Here is a 24,525-nt window from a genome sequence, read left to right on the forward strand (position 1 = left end):
TGAGCCACCGTGCCTGGCCGTGAAGTTTTTTTTTTTTGAAATGGAGTCTCATTCTGTTGCCCAGGCTGGAGTGCAGTGATGTGATCTCAGCTCTCTGCAACCTCCACCTCCCAGGTTCAAGCGATTCTCCAGCCTCATCCTCCCAAGCAGCTGACTTTGAGTCAGTGGACTGCGAGAGGCAGACCTACCCTCAATCTGGGGGGGCACCATCTAGTCAGATGCCAGTGCAGCTAGGATAAAGCACATGCCACCACCTCTAGCTAATTTTTGTATTTTTAGTAGAGACGGGGTTTTCACCATGTTGGCCAGGCTGGTTTCGAACTCCTGACCTCAGGTGATCCACCCACCTCGGCATCCCAAAGTGCTGGGATTACAGGCATCTTCGCAGTCCATCCTCCTGGCCCTGTTCTAGATAATCACCCATCTGCTATCTGTCACTACATTCAACTGACAAGAACAGATACTGCCGGCACGGTGGCTCACACCTGTAATCTCAGCATTTTGGGAGGCTGATGCATGCAGATAACCTGAGGTCACGAGTTTGAGACCAGCCTGGTTTCAAATGATCCTCTTGCCTTAGCCTCCTGAGTAGCTGGGACTACATGTGCGTACCACCATGCCCAGCTAGTTTCCTTTTTCTTTTTTTTTTTTTTGTTTTTCTGTAGAGATGGGGGTCTCACTATGTTGCCCAGGCTGGCCTCAAACTCCTGGCCTCAAGCAATTCTCCTGCCTTGGCCTCCCAAAGTGCTGGGATTACAGGTGTGAGCCACTGTGCCTGGCTTGATAATTACTTATTTTTTATTGCTCAGTACTATTCCACCATATAAATATAACACAAGTCATTTATTCAGGTCTCTTGTTGAGCGACATTTGGGTTGTCTCCAGTTTGGGGCGCTTCTGAGTAAAGCTGCTATGAAGTTCATGTATGCCTTTTGTGTGGACAGATATTTTCATTTGTCTCAGGCAAATAGCTAGGAGAATTACTAGATCATATGGGGAGTGTATATTTAACTTTATAAGAAACTGCCAAACTTTTCCAATGTAATTGTGCCATTTTACACTCCCACCAGCAGCTTATGAGAGCTCCAGTTGCTCCATGTCCTCACCAACACTTTGTATCATCAGTCTTGTTAATTTTAGCCATTCTAGTCTGTGTGTAGTGGTGACTTATTATGGTTTTAATTTGTACTCCCCTGCCAACTGAAGATATTGAGCATCTTTTCATCATGCTTATTTGCCATTTGTATGTCTTCTTCTGTAAAGTATTTGTTCAATTATTTAGCCTTTTTTTTTTTTTTTTTTTTTTTTTTTTTTACTGGGCGTGATGGTTAATATTGAGTGTCGACTTCATTGGATTGAAGGATGCACATTATTGTTCCCGGGTGTGTCTGTGAGGGTGTTGCTGAAGGAGATTAACATTTGAGTCAGTGGATTGGGAGAGGCAGTGGATTGGGAGAGGCAGACCCACCCTCAGTCTTGGTGGGCACCATCTAATCAGATGCCAGTGCAGCTAGGATAAAGCAGGCAGAAGAAAGTGGAATGAGCAGACTCCCCGAGTCTTCCGGCGTTCATCTTTCTCCCATGCTGGATGCTTCCTGCCCTCAAACATCAGACTCCAAGTTCTTCAGGTTTTGGACTCTTGGACTTACACCAGTGTTTTGCCAGGAGCTCTTGGGCCTTTGGCCACAGGCTGAAGGCTGCCACTGGGAGCTTCCCTACTTTTGAGGTTTTGGGACTCGGACTGGTTTCCTTGCTCCTCAGCTTGCAGACGGCCTATTGTGGGACTTCACTTTGTGATCGTGTGAGTCAAAACTCCTTAATAAACTCCCCTTCATATATACATCTATCCTATTAGTTCTGTCCCTCTAGAGAACCGTGACTAATACAGATTTTGGTACCGAGAATGGGGTGGTTCTAAAGGAACAGAATTTTTTTTTTTTTTTTTGAGATGGAGTTCTGCCCTTGTCACCCAGGCTGGAGTGCAGTGGCACAATCCTGGCTCACTGCAACCTCCGCCTCCCGGGTTCAAGTGATTCTCCTGCCTCAGCCTCCCGAGTAGCTGGAATTACAGGCTCCTGCCTAGCTATTTTTTTTTTTTTTTTGGTATTTTTAGTAGAGATGGGAGTTGGTCAGGCTGATCTCGAACTCCTGACCCCAGGTTATCCACATGGCTCAGCCTCCCAATGTGCTGGGATTACATGCGTGAGCCACTGCGCCCAGCTGAGGAACAGAATTTTAAGGATGGATTTTTTTTTTTTTTTTTTTTTTTAATTTTTTTTTGAGACGGAGTCTCGCTGTGTCGCCCAGGCTGGAAGTGCAGTGGCGCGATCTCGGCTCACTGCAAGCTCCGCCCCCTGGGTTCACGCCATTCTCCTGCCTCAGCCTCCCAAGTAGCTGGGACTACAGGCGCCCGCTACCACGCCCGGCTAATTTTTTGTATTTTTAGTAGAGACGGGGTTTCACCGTGTTAGCCAGGATAGTCTCGATCTCCTGACCTTGTGATCCACCCGCCTCGGCCTCCCAAAGTGCTGGGATTACAGGCTTGAGCCACTGCACCCGGCCTAGGATGGATTTTTTTTAGTTGGTTTTGGGGTTTCTGGAGTTGGCTGCTTAATCTGATTAGACCCCAAAATGCTGAGGACTCTACTTCTAATAGTATGGAGAAGACTGATAGTCCTTGATGTGAACTGTTCAGAAAGTTATGCAAAATAAGGCCAGGTGTGGTGGCTCACGCCTGTAATCCCAGTACTTTGGGAGGCCGAGGCAGGTGGATCACAAGGTTGAGAGATTTGAGACCATCCTGGCCAACATGGTGAAACCCCGTCTCTACTAAACATACAGAAACTAGCTGGGTGTGGTGGCACTTGCCTGTAGTCCCAGTTACTCGCAGGAGAATCGCTTGAACCCAGGAGGCGGGGGTTGCAGTGAGCATAGATCACACCATTGCACTCTAGCCAGGTGACAGAGCAAAACTCCATTTCAAAAAAAAAAAAGAAAGAAAGTTATGCAAAATAAATGCTTTTGATACTCCTGATCCACCACTAATGAGAGGGAAGGAGTTTAGTGATGCTATACATAATACCTTTGGCCATATGTGGAGAACCAAGGAATATAATGAAGTTGGTTGATTGCTCCTAAGTTTGCTGGACAAAGTGACGAAAGGAAAGGATAAGCTCAGGGATTCTAACTCCTGGCTCCAGAAGCACATACTGAGCCTCAAGTCTTTTAAGATTGTCCTGAGTTGAGGTGGAGCTTGCAGTGAGCCGAGATCCGGCCACTGCACTCCAGCCTGGGCAACAGAGCGAGACTCTGTCTCAAAAAAAAAAAAAAAAAAGATTGCCCTGAGTGAAAGTCCTATCTCCTGTAGACAACGGGCTGAAATTGTGGAAAATCAGACACACGCTTTTATCATGAGAGTGGCTGACCTGCAAGGAAAGGCACACGTTCAGTTTCACCAGGTGTCTACTGTTAAAGTTAGGGCATTGATTGGAAAGGAATGGGACTCTGCAACTTGGAATGGGGACATTTGGGAGGAACCTGATGAATACAGGGACACTGAGCATGTAAACTCTGATGAGCCTTTTTTGCCAGAGGAAACAGCCTCCCCACCCTTAGTGGTGACAACATCCCCTCCCCACCCATGCTGCCATCAGCCTTTCCACCTTTGTCTGACGAGATTAACCATGCACTGCCTGAGGCAACAGTGATGGCCTCCCCTGAGGCAGTTGCCAGGCAAGACAATGCTGATTCTCCTCAGGACCCACCCCCAACACCCCTGTTTGCTTCTAGACCTGTAACTAGACTCAAGTCCTGGCAGGCCCCTAGAGGTGAGGTTCAGAGTGTGACCCTCAAGGAGTTGTGCTACACTCCAAAAGAACTGCTTGAGTTTTCTAACTTATATAAGCAAAAATCTGGAGAACAGGCATGAGAATGGGTATTAAGGGAGTGGGATAATGGTGGAAGGAACATAAAGTTGGATCAGGCTGAATTTATTGATATGGGCCCACTAAGCAGGGATCCTGCATTTAATGTTGCAGTATGGGGAGTTAAAAAAATGTTCTGTTTATTTGCTTGGTTAGCTGAAATGTGGATCAAAAGATGACCCACTGTGAGAGAGCTGGAAATGCCTTATCTCCCTTGGTTTAATATAGAGGAAGGGATCCAAAGGCTTAGGGAGTTTGGGATGCTAGAGTGGATTAGTCACTTTAGACCTACTCATGCCAGCTGGGAGGGTCCAGAAGACATACTCTCCACCAATACTTTGTGAAATAGATTCGAGAGGGGAGCACCTGCCTACTTGAGGAGCTCTGTGATTGCTCTTCTCTGTATGCCAGATCTTACAGTGGGAACAACAGTCACTCAATTAGAAAATTTAAATGCAATAGGATTAATTGGATCCCGAGGTGTCAGGGGCCAAGTGGCGGCACTCAACTGTCAGAGGCAAGGTGGGCATAGTTACCATAATGGACAGCAGAGGCAAAGCAGCAATCAGAATAGTCTGACTTACGTAGAGCTCTGGCATTGGCTAATTAATCACAGTATTCCTAGAAGTGAAATTGATGGGAAGCCTACTGCATTCTTACTTAATTTGTGTAAGCAGAAAACTTCCAGGTCAAGTGGACAAAAGACTAATTTGAATTATAAAAACAGAGAATCACAGCCTCCCCTCAATCAATTTCCAGACTTGAACCAGTTTATAGACCCAGAACCCCTTGAATAAAGGGGAGGCCAAGTCCCTTTGAGGAAGAACCCCACTACCTTACCGACAATTTATACCGTTAATCTTTCTTCCATCCTTCCCCAGGCAGACCTCCCCAGGGTAACTGTGCACTGGGGAAAGGGGAATGATCAGACTTTTTGGGGACTACAGGACACTGGCTCTGAGCTGACATTGATTCCAGGGGACTCGAAACATTGTGGTCTTCCAGTTAAAGTAGGGGCTGATGGAGGTTAGGTAATTCATGGAGTTTTAGCTCAGGTCCAACTTACAGTGGGTCCAGTGGGTCCCCGGACTCATCCCATGGTCATTTCCCCAAAGCCAGAATGCATGATTGGCATAGGCATACTTAGCGGCTGGCAGAATCCCCACATTGGCTCCCTGACTGGTAGGATGAGGACTATTACAGTGGGAAAGGCCAAATGGAAGCCATTAGAGCTGCCTCTGCCTAGAAAAATGGTAAATCAAATACAACATTGCATCTCTGGAGGATTGCAGCGATTAGTGCCACCACCAAGGACTTGAAAGATGCAGGGGCGGTGATTCCCACCACGTCCCCATTCAACTCTCCTATTTGGCCTGTGCAGAAGACAGATGGATCTTGGAGAATGACAGTGGATTACTGTAAGTTTAACTAAGTGGTGACTCCAATTGCAACTGTACCTGTACTAGATGTGGTTCCATTGCAAATTAACACATTAACACATCTCCTGGTACCTGGTATGCAGCCATTGATTTGGCAAGTGCATTTGTCTCCGTTCCTGTCCATAAGGCCCATGAGAAGCAATTTGCCTTCAGCTGGCAAGGCCAGCAATATACCTCCACTGTCCTACCTCAGGGGTACATCGACTCTCTGGCTTTGTGTCATTATCTTGTTCGCAGAGATCTTGATCGTTTTTCCCTTCCACAAGATATCATACTGGTCCATTACACTGATGACGTCATGCTGATTGGATCCAGTGAGCGAGAAATAACAAACACACTCAACTTATTGATGAGACATTTGCATGCCAAGGGATGGGAAATAAATCCGACTAAAATTCAGGGATCTTCTACCTCAGTAAAATTTCTAGGGGTCCAGTGGTGTGGGGCCTGTTGAGATGTCCCCTCTAAGGTGAAGGATAAGTTGCTGCATTTGGCCCCTCGTACAACTAAGAAACAGGCACAACACCTAGTGGCTCTTTGGATTTTGGAGGCAACACTTCCTCATTTGGGTGTGTTACTCTGGAGCATTTATTGAGTGACCCGAAAGGCTGCCAGTTTTGAGTGGGGTTCAGAACAGGAGAAGGCTCTGCAACAGGTCCAGGCTTCAGTGCAAGCTGCTCTGCCACTTGGGCCATATGACCCAGCAGGTCCCGTGGCACTTAAGGTGTCAGTGACAGACAGGGATACTGTTTGGAGCCTTTGGCAGGCTCCCATAGCTGAATCACAGTGGAGGCCTCTAGGATTTTGGAGCAAGGTCCTGACATATTCTGCAGATAACTACTCTCCTTTTGAGAGACAGCTCTTGACCTGTTACTGGGCTTTGGTAGAAACTGAACGTTTGACGATGGGTCATCAAGTCACCATGTGACCTGAACTGCCTGTCAAGAACTGGGTGCTCTCTGACCCATCTAGCCATAAAGTTGGGCATGCCCAGCAGCATTCCATCATCAAAGGGAAGTGCTGTGTACATGATGGGGCTTGAGCAGGTCCTAAAGGTACAAGTAACTTATATGAAGAAGTGGCTCAAATGCTCATGGCCTTCACTCCTGCCACCCTGCCTTCTCTCCCCCAGCCTGCACTGATGGCCTCATGGGGAGTTCCCTATGATCTGTTGACAGAGGAAGAGAAGACTAGGGCCTGGTTCACAGATGGTTCTGCATGATATGCGAGCACCATGATATGAAAGTGGACAGCTGCAGCACTACAGCCCCTTTCTAGGACGTCCCTGAAGGACAGCGGTGAAGGGAAATCTTCCCAGTGGGCAGAATGTCAAGTGGTGTACCTGGTTGTGCACTTTGCCTGGATGGAGAAATGGCCAGATGTGTGATTATATACTGATTCATGGGCTGTAGCCAATGGTTTGGCTGGATGGTCAGGGACTTGGAAGAAGCATGATTCAAAAATTGGTGATAAAGAAATTTGGGAAAGAGGTATGTGGATGTACCTGTCTTGAGTGGTCAAAAACTGTGAAGATATTTGTATCCCAGGTGAATGCTCACCAAAGGGTGACCTCAGCAGAGTAGAACTTTAATAATCAAGTAGATAGGATGACTCATTTTGTGGACACCACTCAGCCTCTTTCCCCAGCCACCCCTGTCATCACCTAATGGGCCCATGAACAAAGTGGCCATGGTGGCAGGAATGGAGGTTATGCATGGGCTCAGCAACATGAACTTCCACTCAACAAGGCTGACATGGCTACAGCTACAGCTGAGTGCCCAGTGTGCCAGCAGCAGAGACCAACACTGAGCCTTCGATATGGCACCATTCCTCAGGGTGATCAGACAGCTACCTGGTGGCAGGTTGACTATATTGAACCTCTTCTATCATGGAAAGGGCAGTGGTTTGTCCTCACCGGAAGAGACACTCTGGATATGGTGTTGCCTATCCTGCATGCAATGCTTCTGCCAAGACTGCCAACCATGGACTCACAGAGTGCCTTATCCACCGTCATAGTATTCCACACAGCATTGCCTCTGACCAAGGCACTCACGTTACAGCTAAAGAAGTGTGGTAGTGGGCTCATGCTCATGGAATTCACTGGTCTTACCATGTTCCTCATTATCCCGAAGCAGCTGGATTGATGGAACAGTGGAATGGCCTTTTGAAGTCACAATTACAGTGCCAACTAGGTGACAATACTCTGCAGGGCTGGGGCAGAGTTCTCCAGAAGACCATGTATGCTCTGAATCAGCGTCCAATATATGGTACTGTTTCCCCCATAGCCAGGACTAACGGGTCCAGGGGTGGAAGTGGAAGTGGCACCACTCACCGACACCCCTAGTGACCCACTAGGAAAATTTTTGGTTCCTGTTCCCACAACATTATGTTCTGCTGGCCTAGAGGTCTTAGTTCCAGAGGGAGGAACGCTGCCACCAGGAGACACAATGATTCCATTAAAGTGGAAGTTAAGATTGTCACCTGGACACTTTGGGCTCCTCCTGCCTCTAAGTCAACAGGCTAAGAAGAAAGTTACAGTATTGGCTGGGGTGACTGACCCAGACTATCAAGATGAAATCAGTCTACTACTCCACAATGGGGGTAAGGAACAGTATGTGTGAAATACAGGAGATTCCATAGGGCATCTCTTCGTATTCCCGTGCCCTGTGATTAAGGTCAACGGGAAACTACAACAACCTAATCCAGGCAGGACTGCAAATGGCCCAGACCCTACAGGAATGAAGGTTTGGGTCACTCCACCAGGTAAAAAAACCACAACCCACTGAGTTGCTTGCTGAAGGCAAAGGGAGTACAGTTTGGGTAGAAGAAGGTAGTCATAATACAACCACGACCACGTGACTGGTGGCAGAAACAGGGACTGTAATTGCATTGAATATTTCCTCCTTATTTTGTTAAGAATATGTTTGTGCCTGTATACACTTGTACTAAGAAAATATCTTCATTTTATTTCCTCTCTTTTTCCTTTATCATGTGACATAAGATTTACTGACTTCATATCAGCATTTAAGTGTTAATTTTACGTAACAGCATTTAGGTTAAGGATTAGCGTGCTTCCAGTTGTACAAAGGATAGCCATATTATGTTGGGTGTAATTATGACCTTATTATTGTCTTTATTTGAAGATTATGTATGATTTCAGGAGATGTGTATGGGTTCAAGTTGACAAGGAGTGGACTTGTGATGGTTAATATTGAGCGTCAACTTGATTGGATTGAAGTATGCAAAGTTTTGTTTCTGGGTGTGTCTGAGAGTTTGTTGCCAAAGGAGTTTAACATTTGAGTCAGTGGACTGGGAAAGGCAGACCCACCCTCAATCCGGGTGGGCACCATCTAATCAGCTGCCAGTGTGGCTAGAATAAAGCAGGCAGAAGAAGGTGGAAGGAACCCACTTGCTAAGTCTTCCGGCCTTCATCTTTCTTCTATGCTGGATGCTTCCTGCCCTTGAACAACAGACTCCAAGTTCTTCAGCTTTTGGATTCTTGGACTTACATCAGCGATTTGCCAGGGGCTCTTAGACCTTCGGCCACAGACTGAAGGCTGCACTGTGGGCCTCCCTACTTTTGAAGATTTGGGACTCGGACTGGCTTCCTTGCTCCTTGGCTTACAGATGGCTTATTGTGGGACTTCACTTTGTGACTGTGTGAGTCAATACTCCTTAATAAACTCCCCTTCATATATACATCTGTCCTGTTAGTCCTCTCCCTCTAGAGAACCCTGACTAATACACTGGGTTATTTGTCTTCTTATTTAGTTGTAAGAATTATTTATATATTCTGGATACCAAATATTTATATATTCAGTCTTTTGTCATATTTATATAATGCATATTTTCTTTCGATCTGTGGCTTGCAGTTTCATTTTTAAAACGATGTCTTTGGAAGAAGAAATTAAGATTTTAATGAAGTGCTGTCTGGCAATTGTTTTTATTATTTGTGCTTTTTTTTTTTTTGAGACGGAGTCTCGCGCTGTGTCACCCAGGCTGGAGTGCAGTGGCGCGATCTCGGCTCACTGCAAGCTCCGCCTCCCAGGTTCAGGCCATTCTCCTGCCTCAGCCTCCGAGTAGCTGGGACTACAGGCGCCCGCCACCACGCCCGGCTAGTTTTTTGTATTTTTAGTAGAGACGGGGTTTCACCATGTTAGCCAGGATGGTCTCGATCTCCTGACCTCGTGATCCGCCCGCCTCGGCCTCCCAAAGTGCTGGGATTACAGGCTTGAGCCACCGCGCCCGGCCTATTTGTGCTTTTTTTTGTGTCCTAAGAAATCTCTGCTTACCCCTAGGCCACCAAGGTTTTTTCTTGCTTTCTTCTAGAAGTTTGTTTGTTTTAGAGACAGAGTCTCGCTTTGTCACCTAGGCTGGAGTGCAGTGGTGCAACCGTAACTCACTGCAGTCTTGAACTCCTGGGCTCAAGCAATCTTCCCGCTTTACTCTCCTAAGTAACTGGGACTATAGATGCATACCACCACACCTGACTAATTAAATTCTTTTTTAGTTTTTTCTTTCTTTTTTTTCTTGGTAGATGCAAGGTTTCACTATGTTACTCAGGCTGGTCTTGAACTCCTGGGCTCAAGTGATCCTCCTGCCTCAGCCTTCCAAAGCATTGGAATTACAGGCATGAGCCACTGAGCCTGGCCTTCTAGAAGTTTTGTAGGTTTCATTTTTCCATTAGGTCTCTGATTCATTTTAAGTTAAATTTTGTTTATGATGTGAGGTAGGGGTCATGATTCATTTGTTCCTTCCATACAGATATGTTTCAGTCCCAGCTTCCTTTCCTCATTGAATCACCCTGGCACCTTTGTCAAAAATTAATTGATTGTATGTATGTGGATCTATTTTTGAGCTCTCTATTCTGTTTCATGATACACAGCATCATTATACTACTTCCCACACTGTCTTGATTAATGCAGATTTACAATTCTTCTTGAAATCAAGTTGCTCCAACTTTGTTCTGTTTTTCAAAATTGTTTTGGCTACTTTATAATACCTATAGCTAACATATTTAATGCTGAAAGTCTAAACACTTAAACACTTTTCTCCCTAAGTTTGGGAACAAGGCAAGAATATCTGCTGTCACTACTTCCATATATTAATAACGTTGTACTGGAGGTCCTAGCCAGGACAATAAGGCAAGAAAAAGGGTGGGAAAAGGCAAAGTGAAATTGTCTTTATTTGCAAATGACATGATTATGCATGTAGAAAATCCTAAGGAATTTACAATACAGCAAAACTATTAGAACCAATAATTTGATTTAGCAAGGTCAAAGGCTACAAGGTCGATATATAAAAATGTATTTCTCTACACCAGCAATGAACAATTGGGAAATTAAATGTATAGAAACGTTTATGATAGCATCAAAAAATGTAAAGTACTTAGGGATACAACCAGGTGCAGTGGCTCATGCCTGTAATCCCAGCACTTTGGGAGGCTGAGGTGGGAGGATCGCTTGAGCCCAGGGGTTCAAGACCAGCCTGGGCAGCAAAGGGGGCCCCCCATCTCAAAAATAAAAAAAAAAAAAAAAAAAGCTTGTTTTTTTTTGTAGAAATTATCAAATAGATTCTAAATTGTATATGAAAATGCAAACAAACTATTAATATTTTGAAGCAACCTTTAACAAGTTGAGGAAGTTTTCTTCTATTCTAAACTCTACATTGTCAGAGGTTTTTTTTTGTTTTTAACCCACGAATAGGTGCTAATTTTAATTATTATTTTTTTTTGAGACGGACTCTTGTTCTGTCGCCCAGGCTGGGATGCAATGGTGTGATCTCAGCTCACTGCAACCTCTGCCTCTCGGGTTCAAGCGATTCTCCTGCCTCAGCCTCCTGAGTAGCTGAGATTTACAGACGCATGCCACCCATTTTTTGTATTTTCAGTAGAGACGGGATTTCACTATATTGACCAGGCTGGTCTCAAACTTCTGACCTTGTGATCCACCTGCCTCGGCCTCCCAAAGTGCTAGGTTTACCGGTGTGAGCCACTGGGCCTGGTGAGTAGGTGTTAGTTTTATCAAGAGTTTTTTTCTCATTAATTGACATGACCATGAAGTGAACCCAGATATATAGTCTTTTTTTTTTTTCTGTGCTTATGTTTACCCAGTTAACCCAGATGTATTCTTTTTTTAAAAAAAGAAACCTGAGATAAGATTCACATAACATACAACTATTTAAAAGTGAACAGCCAGATGTGGTGGCTCATGCCTGTAATCTAATCCCAACTCTTTGGGAGGCTGAGGCAGGTGGATCACTTGAGGTCAGGAGTTCAAGACCAGCCTGGCCAACATGGTGAAACCCCGTCTCCGCTAAAAATACAAAAATTAGCCAAGAGTGGTGGTGCACACCTGTAGTCCCAGCTACTCGGGAGGCTGAGGCAGGAAGATCGCTTGAACCTGGGAGGCAGAGGTTGCAGTGAGCTGAGATTGCGCCACCACACTCCAGTCTGGGCAATAGAGTGAGACTCTGTCTCTAAATAAATATATAAATAAAATAAAAGTGAACGATTCAGCAACCACCACCTCTACCTAGTTCGAAAACATCTTTATCACCCCAAAGGAAACCCCACACACATTAAATAGTCACTTCCCATTTCCCTCTCCTCCCAGCCTCTGGCAGCCTCTAATCTGCATTCTACCTCTATGGATTTGCCTATCTGGACTCCTCATATAAATAGAATAATTTCATATGTGACCTTTCGTGTCTGGCTTCTTTCACTTAGCATCATGTTTTTGAGGTTCATCTGGGTTGTAGCATGTGTCAACACTTAGTTCATTTTCTTTCTTTCTTTTCTTTTCTTTCTTTTTTTTTTTTTTGAGATGAAGTCTTACTCTGTTTTCCAGGCTGGAGTGAAGTGGTGTGATCTCAGCTCACTGCAACCTCCACCTCCTGGGTTCAAGAGATTCTCCTGCCTCAGCCTCCTGAGTAACTGGGATTACAGGTGTGTACCACTATGCCTGGCTAATTTTTGTATTTTTAGTAAAGACAGGGTTTTACCGTGTTGGCCAGGCTGGTCTCGAACTCCTGACCTCAGGTGATCTGCCTGCCTTGGACTCCCAAAGTGCTGGGATCACAGGCGTGAGCCACTGTGCCTGGACTACTGAGTTCATTTTCATGGCTGAATACTATTGCATCACTGTAGGGGTATAACAGGTGATATGGTTTGGCTGTGTCCCCCACCAAATCTCATCTCGAAGTATAATCCCCACATGTAGGGGAGGGTCCTGGCGGGAGGTGATTGGTTCATGGGGATGGTTCCCCCCATGCTGTTCTCATGATAGTGGGTGAATTCTCATGTGATCTCTTTTATTTTATTTTATTATTTTATGTTTTTAATTTTTGAGGCAGGGTCTCACTTTGTCATCCAGCCTGGAGGGCAGTAGTATGATCTCAGCTCACTGCAGCCTCAATCTACTGGGCTCAAGCAATCCTCCTGCCTCAGCCTCACAAGTACCTGGGACTACAGGAACACACCACCATGCTTGGTAATTTTTTTGTATTTTTTGAAGAGATAGGGTCTTGCCATGTTGCTCAGGCTGGTCTCAAATTCCTGGGCTCAAGCAATCCTCCCACCCTGCCCTCAGCCTCCCAAAGTGCTGGGATTACAGGCATGAGCCACCATGCCTGGGCTCAAGCGATTCTCCTGCCTCAGCCTCCTGAGTAACTGGGACTACAAGCAAATGCCACCATGCCCAGCTAATTTGTTTTAAATTTTTTGTAGAGATGGTGTCTCACTGTGTTGCTTAGGTTGGTCTTGAACTCCTGGGCTCAAATGATCCTCTTGCCTCAGCCTCTCAAAGTATTGGGATTACAGGCGTTAGCCCCCTTGCTCAGCCCTCGACATATTCTTAACCACTATTCTGTGCTGTCTGCCTGTGTGCCAGGTGCTGTGTTCAGTTCTGCACATACAGTGTGGAAGAACAGAGAACTGATTTTGCTCAAACTGAACCTAAGTCACTTCTGGAACTTAGTACTCTCTGTGGTGATTATGTATGTCCATCTCAGATCACACAGGGTCCTGTGAGGTCCTGCTCATTCATCTCCATAGCTCCAGTGTCTAGCGCAGTGCTGTTAGCTGAATAGATGAGTTTAATCTGAGAAGGCTTCATGGAGGAAGCAGCTTTGAGTAGAACCTCAGAGCTAGAGGAGTTGAGCAGTGTCCTTCAGCCCACAATGATTACTAACAACAGCCACGGTTTATCAAGCACCTTCCTGTGCCACACAGTACAATGAGCATGTTAACCTCCCAGGGACATCCAGCCAGTGAGGGGCAGAGGACAGCTTAGATTGGAACCCAGACCCACAGCCCTAATGACTACCTTATACTACCCTTCCAAGCCTGGTTCCAAATTAGGGGTTGGGTTTTCCTACTCTGCATTCTCAATCCCCTGTTTCTCTTTTGCTAGGGACATTTGGATGGGACTAGAGAGTGACAAAATGATGGTCAATGTAGCAAAGCCCGGACTTGGGACACCTTGATGTCTTGGGAAAGACTTTTCACTGCCTCCCCTGCCAGGTCCTTCAGACTCTGGGGGACAGTGCCTTCTGCCCTGTCCTTCGAATCCTCCTTTCCTCCTTCAGCCCCCTCTCCCCCTCCTCCTTCCTTAGCCCCTCTAGTTCATCGGGCTGTGCCGGAATCTGTGGGGAAAGGAGCAGGATTTCAGCTAAATATAAACCAGGCTGTTCCAGTTTCCAAATAGAACAAAGGAGCAGGGTGTTAAGTTGATTTTTATAAATAAAGAGAGAGGGAGTGAGAGAATATTTTTTCGAGATGTTTAATAAAATCGCCTTGGGAGAGGCAGGAAAATCACTGGGCTGCGGTGGGAGGGTTTGCAGGAGGAAGGGGAGGGAGAGGAGGGAGAGTGGGGGATGCTTCCTTCTTTCTGCAGGGATTCTTTTCCTTGGACCAGGGAGAGAAGGTGGTGCAGAGAGGGGTGGAGGAGAATGGGGAGGGGCATGAGTGTCCCTGGGAGGAAGAGGAGGAGGACAGGGAAGGCTTGTCATCATAATAGTTACTGCGCATTATAGAATAGTTCCTGCATATTGAGCACTTACTGTATGCCAAGTTTTATGCCTGATTACTGCATCATCTCATCAAATGCGGTCAGGATTCTCGTCACTTGGAGCTCTGTGATCTAGCACCTGCCTACCTCTCTGACCTCATCTCCTCCCTCTTTCTCCCTAGCTCACTCTACTCCCACTACTGAGGCTCCACACACCAAATTCATCCCTTCCTCAAGGTCTTTGTACCCCCTAGGTCTCACAGCCAGCTCTTTGTCATCATTCAGGTCTCAGAATGAATGTCACTTCCTTCCTGACCACCTTATGGAAAAGAGAGCCCACACCCACACCAGTCAGGATTACCTTCCCTTGTTTCATTTTCTTCATTAAGATATCACTTCCAAAACTATTTGCTTGCTTTATTATGTCTCCCTGCTTCCCCCAGCAAAATGAAAGCCCTATAAAAGCAGAAACTTTGGCTGGATGTGGCAGCTGATGCCTGTAGTCCCAGCTCCTTAGGAGGCTGAGGCAGGAGGATCGCTTGAGCCAGGAGGTTGAGGCTGCAGTGAGCTGTGAGCCAAGAGGTCGAGGCTACAGTGAGCTGTGATCACACCACTGTACTCTAGCCTGGGTGACAGAGCAAGACGCTGTCTCAAAAAACAAACAAATCCAGAGACTTTTGTCTCTCTCCTTCACTGCGGTAAGGCCAGGACCTAGACCGGTGCCTGGCACATGGTAGACACTGCTTAGTATGTATTTGCTAGATGAATGGATAAGTAAATGAAGCTCAGAGAGGTGAATGGACTTGCCCGAGGTCACACAGCTAGGAAATGACAGAATTCAGGAGGAAGCCCAAATTCGTCTGATCTCCAAATGCATGCCCCACTTTTTTTTTTTTTTTTTTTTTTACTATTTTGTAAGGCTTCCAGCAGGATGGAAGAGAGGATTAAAGGGGATCACTATGGAACCTTGGAATTTTGGGGGATGATCAGGCACAACCCTGATAGTGGGTCAGTGAAGCCAAATGTTACCATCACCCTCATCCTTAAGCAATGTGTGTGTCATATAAAAATGGTTCCACAGGCTGGGCGCGGTGGCTCACGCCTGTAATCCCAGCACTTTGGGAGGCCGAGGCGGGTGGATCATGAGGTCAGCAGATTGAGACCATCCTGGCTAACATGGTGAAACCCCGTCTCTACTAAAAATACAAAAAGTTAGCCGGGCGTGGTGGTGGGCACCTGTAGTCCCAGCTACTCGGGAGGCTGAGGCAGGAGAATGGCGTGAACCCAGGAGGCGGAGCTTGCAGTGAGCCGAGACGGTGCCACTGCACTCCAGCCTGGGTGACAGAGTGAGACTCTCTCTCAGAAAAAAAAAAAAAAAAAAAAAAAGGTTCCACAGACAGATCTCCTTTGTGGGGGCTATTCCATAGTGAGAGTTTTACCCAGTACCACCCAAGGGAGAGCTAGTCTAGGTTTTGGGGAGGTGGCAGAGGGTTTCTCACCTTAGGAACTGGAAGGGATGGCCGGAGGAAGCACGTATCGTACAACTCTACCTGCCCTGCCTTGCCACTCCTTGAATCTTTACTCTTTTACCTCCACACACAGTGGTGAGTCAGGAGTGGGTTGGGCTAAGTGGCTGCACGGGTCTCTGGGGCACCTAGTCATGTGATTATGTCTTCCTGCTGACACCAGGTCCTGCCTCACCAGGGATGTCCAAGGCATAACCGTGAACAAGTCATGGGACTCCCTCGGTGTCTCATTGTCTTCCTGTGTAAGACGGGGCTGGTGAAGCTTGCTTGGCTATGAAGATTAGAAATCCTGAATTAGGCCAGGCATGGTGGCTCACACCTGTGATCCCTTGGGAGGATTGCACAAGGCCAGGGGTTTTGAGACCCAGTCTGGGTATCACAGTGACACCCTGTCTCTACAAAAAACTTTTAAAAATTAGCCATGCATGGTGGTGCGTGCCTGTAGTCCCACCTACTTGGGAGGCTGAGGCAGGAGGATTGCTTGAGCCCAGGGATTTGAGGCTGCCATGAATTATGATTGCGCCATTGCATTCCAGCCAGGGTGATGGAGTGAGACTTAGTCTCAAAAAAAAAAAAAAAAAAAATTGGGAACTCAAAGAACTTCCAAGCACATGACATGGTAGATGCTCAGCAGAACAGATGAAAACTGTTCTTCTCTTACTTATTATCACCTCTCTTTGGATTATAATCTAATTGAGCACAGGGACCATCACTCCATTAATTGAGCAGCTACTGTACGCCAAGCTCTAGGTTATGCATTTTGTGTGAGTTATCTCATTGAATCCTCATTCTAATTCCATGAAGTAGGTACTATTATTATTATTGTTATCCCCATTTTATGAATGGGGAATATTGAGCTCTCAGGGGTGAAGTGGCTGACCCAAGGTCACACAGCCAAGAAGCAACAGAACTAGGCCTGAAATCCAGGCAAGCCCAACTGTGGATCCTGGGCTTTCAAATATTATCCAATCCTGGCTGGGTGCAGTGGCTCATGCCTGTAATCCCAGCACTTTGGGAGGCCGAGGTGGACGGATCACTTGAGTCAGGAGTTCGAGACCAGCCTGGCCAACATGGCGAAACCCTGTCTCTACCAAAACTACAAAAAAGTTAGCCAGGCGTGGTGGCACGCACCTGTAGTCCCAGCTACTTGGGAGACTGAGGCAGGAGAATCGCTTGAACTCAGGAGATAGAGGCTGCAGTGAGCTGAGATCACGGCACTGCACTCCAGCTGGGGCGACAGAGCGAGACTCCATCTTGAAATATATATATAAAATCCAATCCTGTGTCTCAGAACGAAGGAAGTAGTGGGACTGTCTGGTGCTCCAGGAGATAGAGCCTGGCATAAGCGGGGAATAAAGAGGTCAGAAAGGGTCATGGTGAGAAGAGAAGCGGAGGCCTGACCTTGGTGAAGAGGACAAAGAGGGAGCCCAAGGTGGGATGGGGGAGGGATGCTGCAGTTCGGGGGGCTGTGGCTCTGCGCCTCTGACTCATTCGGACAGAGCAGCTTGATTCCCTGCGGCAGGAGATTCTATTTATAACCTGCAGGTTCTAGCATCCTCCTGAGCACAGAGCCCTGCAGCTACCTGGGGCCCTTCTTCCTGGACTGTAGGGCGAGGGGAGTAAGGAGCAGAATGTTGGGATGGAGGGTGTCTGGTGGCCAAGGAGAAGGCCGTGGCTGACCCTCCTTTCTCTTTGCTGTGGACTCTCCAGTCAGCACAAAATGCAAATCAAGGGCCCTGTGGGTCATTCTGGGGATGTCTAGCTTGTCATTAGCAGAGTGTCTGGCACCTAAGAGGAATGAATGAATGAATGAATGAATGAATGCATAGAAGTAGCTTCAGTCTTTTTCATTTAGTCAGATCATGTCATGTCTCTGCCCCAAGCTCTTCAATGCTTCCCCATCTCCCCATCTCATTTGGAGTAAAAGTCAAAGCTCTTACAGTGACCTATGAGGCTGCTATGTGACCTGGTTCCTGTTGCTCCTTTTTTGTGTGTGTGAGACAGAGTCTCACTCTATCACCCAGGCTGGAGTGCAGTGGCGTGATCTCGGCTCACTGTAATCCTCACTTCCCAGGTTCGAGCAATTTTCCTGCTTCAGCATCCCGAGAAGTTGGCCTTACAGGCGCACACCACCACACCGGCTAATTTTTGTATTTTTAGTAGAGACAGAGTTTCACTATGTTGGCCAGGCTGGTCTCGAACTCCAGACCCAGGTGATCCGCCCACCTCAGCCTCCTAAAGTGCCTGGGATAACAGGCATGAGCCACTGCGTCCAGCCCCTGCCCCTTTCTTCGTCCTATCTTCCTGCTCACCTGCTTCACTCCTGCGGCCTCCTTGCTGCCCCTGGGAACGCACTAGGTCCATTCCTGCCTTGTGGTTCTGGTCTGCTTTCTTCTCCTGGGACACTCTTCCCCCAGACACTGGCATGTTTTTGTCCCTCACCTCCTTCAGGTCTTTGCTCAAATGCCAACTTCTCAGGGAGGCCTTCCCTGACCATCCTACTTAAAATTACACCCATGCAATATACACTCCTTATTTATTCCCTTTCCCAGCTTCATTTTTCTCCATCGCATTTATCACCATCCAGCATACTACGTATCTCACTAATTCATCTTTTTATTGTCTGGCTCCTTCTACCAGAACGCCAGCTCCAAGAGGATAGGAGTTTTTGTCTGTTTTGACTCTGCTGTCTCTGTAGGGGCTAGAATAGTGCCTGGCGCATAGCTGGCACTCAGAAAAATATGTGTTGGCTCCATGAATTCACTGGGATTCTCAGGGCCTTGCTGTGTGGCCCTGGGTAGTGAATCTCACCTCTCTGGGCCTCAGTCTGTTGAACTCACTGGCCTTCCAGTTTAGACATCCTAGGGCTCTGTCCCTTCATCCTGGCACTCAAGGGTTTTTGTTTATTTGTTTGTTTTGTTTTGTTTTATTTTATTTTGTTTTGTTTCTCCTCACAAAATCTGCTAAAAGGAGAACTGGCCAAGGCCTGGCTTGCTATTTTTCTCCTACACTAGACTTTGAGCCAGGCACATGCCAGCACTCTTCCATCTGAGTAAGGGGCTTTGACTAGATGCATTTGTGTGAACGACCTTCTATATGTGTTTGAGAACCTAGGCGAGATGGGACATTCCAGCAGAATGTCAGCATAGGCCCGAATTCTGTCTGTTTCTTTTTGTTTGCAGTGGAGCAAAGAGTAGAAATCTCCAAGAGCACCGCAGACCCTTCTCTAATGTATCAGGGGAAACGCCCACTGCTCTGGAGACGTAAGGGAAGAGCCTGCTGGCTGTGATTCCCCACACCTGTAACAGGCTAGTTCCACTTCCTCAGGAGCCAGCTGTGACAAACCCACAGCAGAACTGCCCACCTTCCAACAAGGGAAGCCTGCAGGAGAACTGCAGGCTTCAATGGGGATGCCAAGCCCATTTTTAGATCTCATCTGTTCTTAATGAGAAATGGGTCCAACCTTGCCCAGGTTTCTAGAACAATCCCTGACAGGGCTTTGGAGTTTATTAGCATGTTCACACGCTATCTGGCTTAATTGCCAGATGAGCTCTTATCTTCTCTTCTTTTTATGTTACACTCCCTGGGACTAGCATAGTACCTAGCGTCTGGTAGGGATCACTGGATTTTTGTTGGAAGAGTTAGTTTTCATAAGTCATAAGAGACAGGCAATATTGTCATCATTTTTTTTTTTAAGAGGTGGGGCCTCACTCTGTTGCCCAGGCTGAAGCACGGTGGTGTGATCATAGCTTACTGCAGCCTTGAATTCCTGGAGTCAAGGGATCTCCCACCTCAGCCTTCCAAGCAGTTGGGACTACAGGCGTGTGCCACAGTGCCAGACTATGTCATCAATTTTTTTTTTTTTTTTTGTGAGACGGAGTCTCGCTCTGTCGCCCAGGCTGGAGTACAGTGGCATGATCTTGGCTCACTGCAACCTCCGCCTCCCTGGTTCTAGAGATTGCCTCAGCCTCCTGAGTAGATAGGACTACAGGCCCGTGCCACCATGCCTGGCTAAATGTTTGTATTTTTTAGTAGAGATGGGGTTTCACCATGTTAGCCAGGAAGATCTCGATCTCCTGACCTCGTGATCTTCCCACCTCGGTCTCCCAAAGTGCTGGGATTACAGGCATTAGCCACCGTGCCGGGCCTACGTCGTAATTTTATAGATAATGAAACTCAGGCTCAGTGGTGATATGACTTGGTCCAAGGTCACACAGCCAGGACATAAATCCATGCAGGCAGCTGGCTTGGGGTTACTAGGAAGGAAAAGAAGGAACTCCCTCCCAGTGGTGACTACACTTTGGGAAAACAAACTTTACTTGTGAATACGGTAGGACTTAAGAGAGCTTGGGCCTTTGGAAGCCAGAGCAACTTGAGTTCAAATCCCAGTACTGCACTTGTGCATTTGGACAAGTTCTAAAGACAACAGGGGCCAGGCACAGTGGCTCATTCCTGTAATCCCAACACTGGGAGGCCAAGGCAGGTGGATCACCTGAGGTCAGGAGTTCGAGACCAGCCTGGCCAACATGGTGAAACACTATCTCTACTAAAAATACACAAAAATTAGCTGGGCGTGGTGGCACGTGCCTGCAGTTCCAGCTACTTGGGAGGCTGAGGCAGGAGAACAGCCTGAAACTGGGAGGCGGAGGTTGCAGTGAGCCGAGATTGCGCCATTGCACTCCAGCCTGGGCGGTAAGAGTGAAACTGTCTCAAACAAACAAACAAAAAAGACAATGGGGCCTCAGTTTTTCTATCTGTAAAATGGACGCACCAGTGCGTGTGTCCCTCTTACACAGAGCCTTTGGGAGTATACAGTGGGAGAATGCAGTTCAATGCCTGCCACCGGGTGGTGCTCAATACACTCCAACCCCACGCTGACCTTTCAGGTGATCTCTGGAACCCCCAGCCCCACTGCTGCACTGTTGCCTGCCCTCCAACTTCGGGGTAGGGCTGGAGAGAGCCTGCTGAATAATTGCCCTGCGCATGTGCAGCTGCCACGAGTCATGTGGCCTGGTGCCACCCAAGTCCTCAAGGGCGAGGCCTCAGGAACTTTCTGTCAGTGGGGACCCTTGGGACAGCTTTGTTCTCACCTCAGCCAGAGCTCGGGGTCCTGGAACATCCAAGTGTGCACTTGAGGGGCTGAGAGAGAAGGCAAAGACCTTCTAGAACCTCAAATGAGGATTCTTTTGACCTTTGTCTGTTTTCTGCTTTGAGACAGGGCCTAGCTCTGTTGCCCAGGCTGGAGTGCAGTGGCGCAATCACAGCTCACTGCAACTTCCGCCTCCCAGGTCAAGCGATCGTCTTGCTTCAGCCGCCTGAGTAGCTGAGACCATAGGCTCGCACAATCACCCAAGCTTTTTTTTTTTTTTTTGAGACGTAGTCTCATCTTGTCTCCCAGGCTGGAGTGCAGTGACCTGATCCTGGCTCACTGCAACTTCCACCTTCTGGGTTCAAGCAATTCTCCTGCCTCATCCTCCCTAGTAGCTGGGATTACAGGCAGCTGCCGCCACGCCTGGCTACTTTTTTGTATTTTGATATAGACGGAGTTTCACCGCGTTGCCCATGCTGGTCTCGGGAACTCCTGAGCTCAGGTAATCCGCCTGCCTCAGCCTCCTGAAGTGCTGGGATTACAGGCATGAGCCCCCATGCCCGGCCCACCCAAGCTATTTTTTAAAATTGTTTGTAGAGAAGGGGATCTCACTTTGTTGCCCAAGCTGGTCTGGAGCTCCTGGCCTCAAGTGACCTGCCCACTTTGGCCGCCCAAAGTGTTGGGATGACAGGAGTGAGCCACTGCTCCCGGCCACCCGTTCTATGTTTGAGGGAGACTTTGGCAGGCCCCTGGGACCAAAGGAAACCAACGAGGGAAATGGCTGGCCTGAGGCAGGGCAGCCCTTCTGGGCAGCCCTTCCTCATCCGTTCACCCAGGTAACAAATGAGCCCTTCTCTGGTGTTCAGCACTAAAGATACCGTGACATGGGCCCAACTGGGGAGATAGACTTTCCCTGGGAAGTGGAAACTGAGTAGAAACTGAAGGGATGCATCCGAGTTAATCTGGGGGAGCTGGGAGCGGAAGAGGTTGCAGATGGACCAGTGACATGGAGGAGGGTAAAAGCTTTCAAGGGAGAATGAGCCTGGATGGTCTCGAGAACCGGCGGGCGTGGGAACAGTGGCCCTGGGAAGAATTTTGGACTTGATCCTAAGAGCAGCAGGAAGCCACTGAAGCTGGGGGATAATGTAATCTTTAGAGTCCTCCACTGAATCATTTTGCTTTGCCTCCTCATTCGGAAAAATGGATTTTGAATTCCACACCTGCCACACTAATTTTTAAAACTTTATTTTCAGAAATAGGAAATAAGAGAATGATGGACTATGTGTTTCTTCTCAGGGTTAAATATGCTAAAAGATGCAAATTGCCTAGCATTCTATATGTGGTCTATAAATGGTAATTCCCTCTCTCTCCTCTAAATTCCATTCCACAATTTCTACCATTCCAGGAGCATCGAAGGAGATCAATCCTCCCTACAGACTAAAGAGAAATTTCATTTGAAGTACCTGGATGGATGAAAAATTTGATTGGTTCAAAAGATTCAAGGGTAATTATTTTACAAATTATTATTCAAATAGTATGCTCCCCATGACCATACAATGTATTATTGGATTTATGGAATTGCAATTTACATTCAACTTTTTAGAAGCACATTTATTTGTTTACTTAAAAAAATCGTTTTGAGACAGAGTCTTGCTCTTTCATCCAGGCTGGAGTGTAGTGGCATGATCATAGCTCACGCAGCTTCGATCTCCCAGGCTCAAGCAATCCTCCCACCTCAGCCTCCCTAGTAGCTGGGACCATAGGCATGTGCTACCATGCCTGGCTGATTTTTTATTTTTAGTAGAGATGAGGTCTCAGTATGTTGCCTGGACTGATCTCAAACTCCTGGGCCCGAGCAATCCTCCCACCTCAGCCCCACAAAGTGCTAGGATTACAGGTGTGAGCCACTGAGCCCGGCCTAGAAGCATATTTATTTTAGAAAACAAGACCAAGTTTCACAAAGGCAGGGGCCACGTCTATGTTCTTCCCCACTGTAAGATCACCACCTTGCTGGACGCATAGTAGACTTTCAAATATTTGTTAGATAGATTTAAATACTGGAATATATTTTCTGCTACATTGAAAGTCAGGGGCCTCAATTCTAGGGTTTTCTCTTTATAGTTGTTAACATGAATTTTGATGGCATGAAAATGCTTGTTCTCTGAATTATATTTAGCTCATACAAACTCTACTGCACAATTATGTTGTAAAGACGAATTAAGTTTTATCTTTAAGTTGTTATTATAGCCTTGGGAAAAGGTGAACATTGAGAATAACTACATGAAGTGGTAGCATATTGTAAAGTTTGCTACTTTTTTTTTTTTTTTTTTGAGACAGAGACTCGCCCTGTTGCCCAGGCTGGAGTACAATGGTGCAATCTTGGCTCACTGCAACCTCCGCCTCCCGGGTTCAAACAATTCTCTTGCTTCAGCCTCCCGTGTAACTGGGATTACAAGCGCCCGCCACCACGCCCAGCTAATTTTTGTATTTTTAGCAGAGATGGGGTTTCACTATGTTGGCCAGGCTGGTCTCGAGCTCCTGACCTTGTGATCCGTCTGCCTCGGTCTCCCAAAGTGTTGGGATTACAGGCATAAGCTACTGCACCTGGCCCTACTTTTTCTTTTTTTTTTTTTTTTTTTTGAGACGGAGTCTGGCTCTGTCGCCCGGGCTGGAGTGCAGTGGCCAGATCTCAGCTCACTGCAAGCTCCGCCCCCCGGGTTTACGCCATTCTCCTGCCTCAGCCTCCCGAGTAGCTGGGACTACAGGCGCCCGCCGCCTCGCCCGGCTAGTTTTTTGTATTTTTTAGTAGAGACAGGGTTTCACCGTGTTCGCCAGGATGGTCTCGATCTCCTGACCTCGTGATCCGCCCGTCTCGGCCTCCCAAAGTGCTGGGATTACAGGCTTGAGCCACTGCGCCCGGCCTACTTTTTCTTTTTAGTGTGGTGTAGGGCCTAGAACAGACTGTCACGTGTGAAAGGTATGTCAGGCAGGGTCTGTATAAGAAACAGATGGCACATTCAAATTAGATCATTAGAAGAAGATTTAATAAATGGACTATTTACAAGGTTTAAGCAGGGCGTGGGGAAGCTATAAGGGATAGTGCAGTACCCACAGGGCCTTTACCACTCTTAGATCTAAAGGTTGAGGGGAGGAAGAAATGACAGAACCCAGAAAGAGAGAGTTGTGTGGAGCAGGCTGCCTTGAGAAAGAGGGGTGACCTTTTATCAAAAGGCACAACCAACCTAAGGCCATCTGGCAGGAGGGAAGTGGGGAAAGCAACACTTCACCCATGCTCTCCTCCTGCCCTGCCATCTCCTGCTGTCGCTCCCATTGGCTGTGCCTGCTGGAAGCTAGAGGGCAGGAGAGCTGCTGCAGTCCATGTAGGTCAGCCCGCCAGGGCCAAGGGCAGCACGGAGAAGGGTGGAAGAGCAGATCCAGAGGGCAAATGGAAACTATCTGGTAGAGGAGACTTCATGTGCATGCTGGATGAAGACTTGATATTTAAATCCTGGTATCTTAGGGAGGCTGTGAAACCTTAAG

Source organism: Theropithecus gelada, chromosome 11 (genome assembly GCF_003255815.1).
Source record: "Theropithecus gelada isolate Dixy chromosome 11, Tgel_1.0, whole genome shotgun sequence".
Classification (NCBI taxonomy): domain Eukaryota; kingdom Metazoa; phylum Chordata; class Mammalia; order Primates; family Cercopithecidae; genus Theropithecus; species Theropithecus gelada.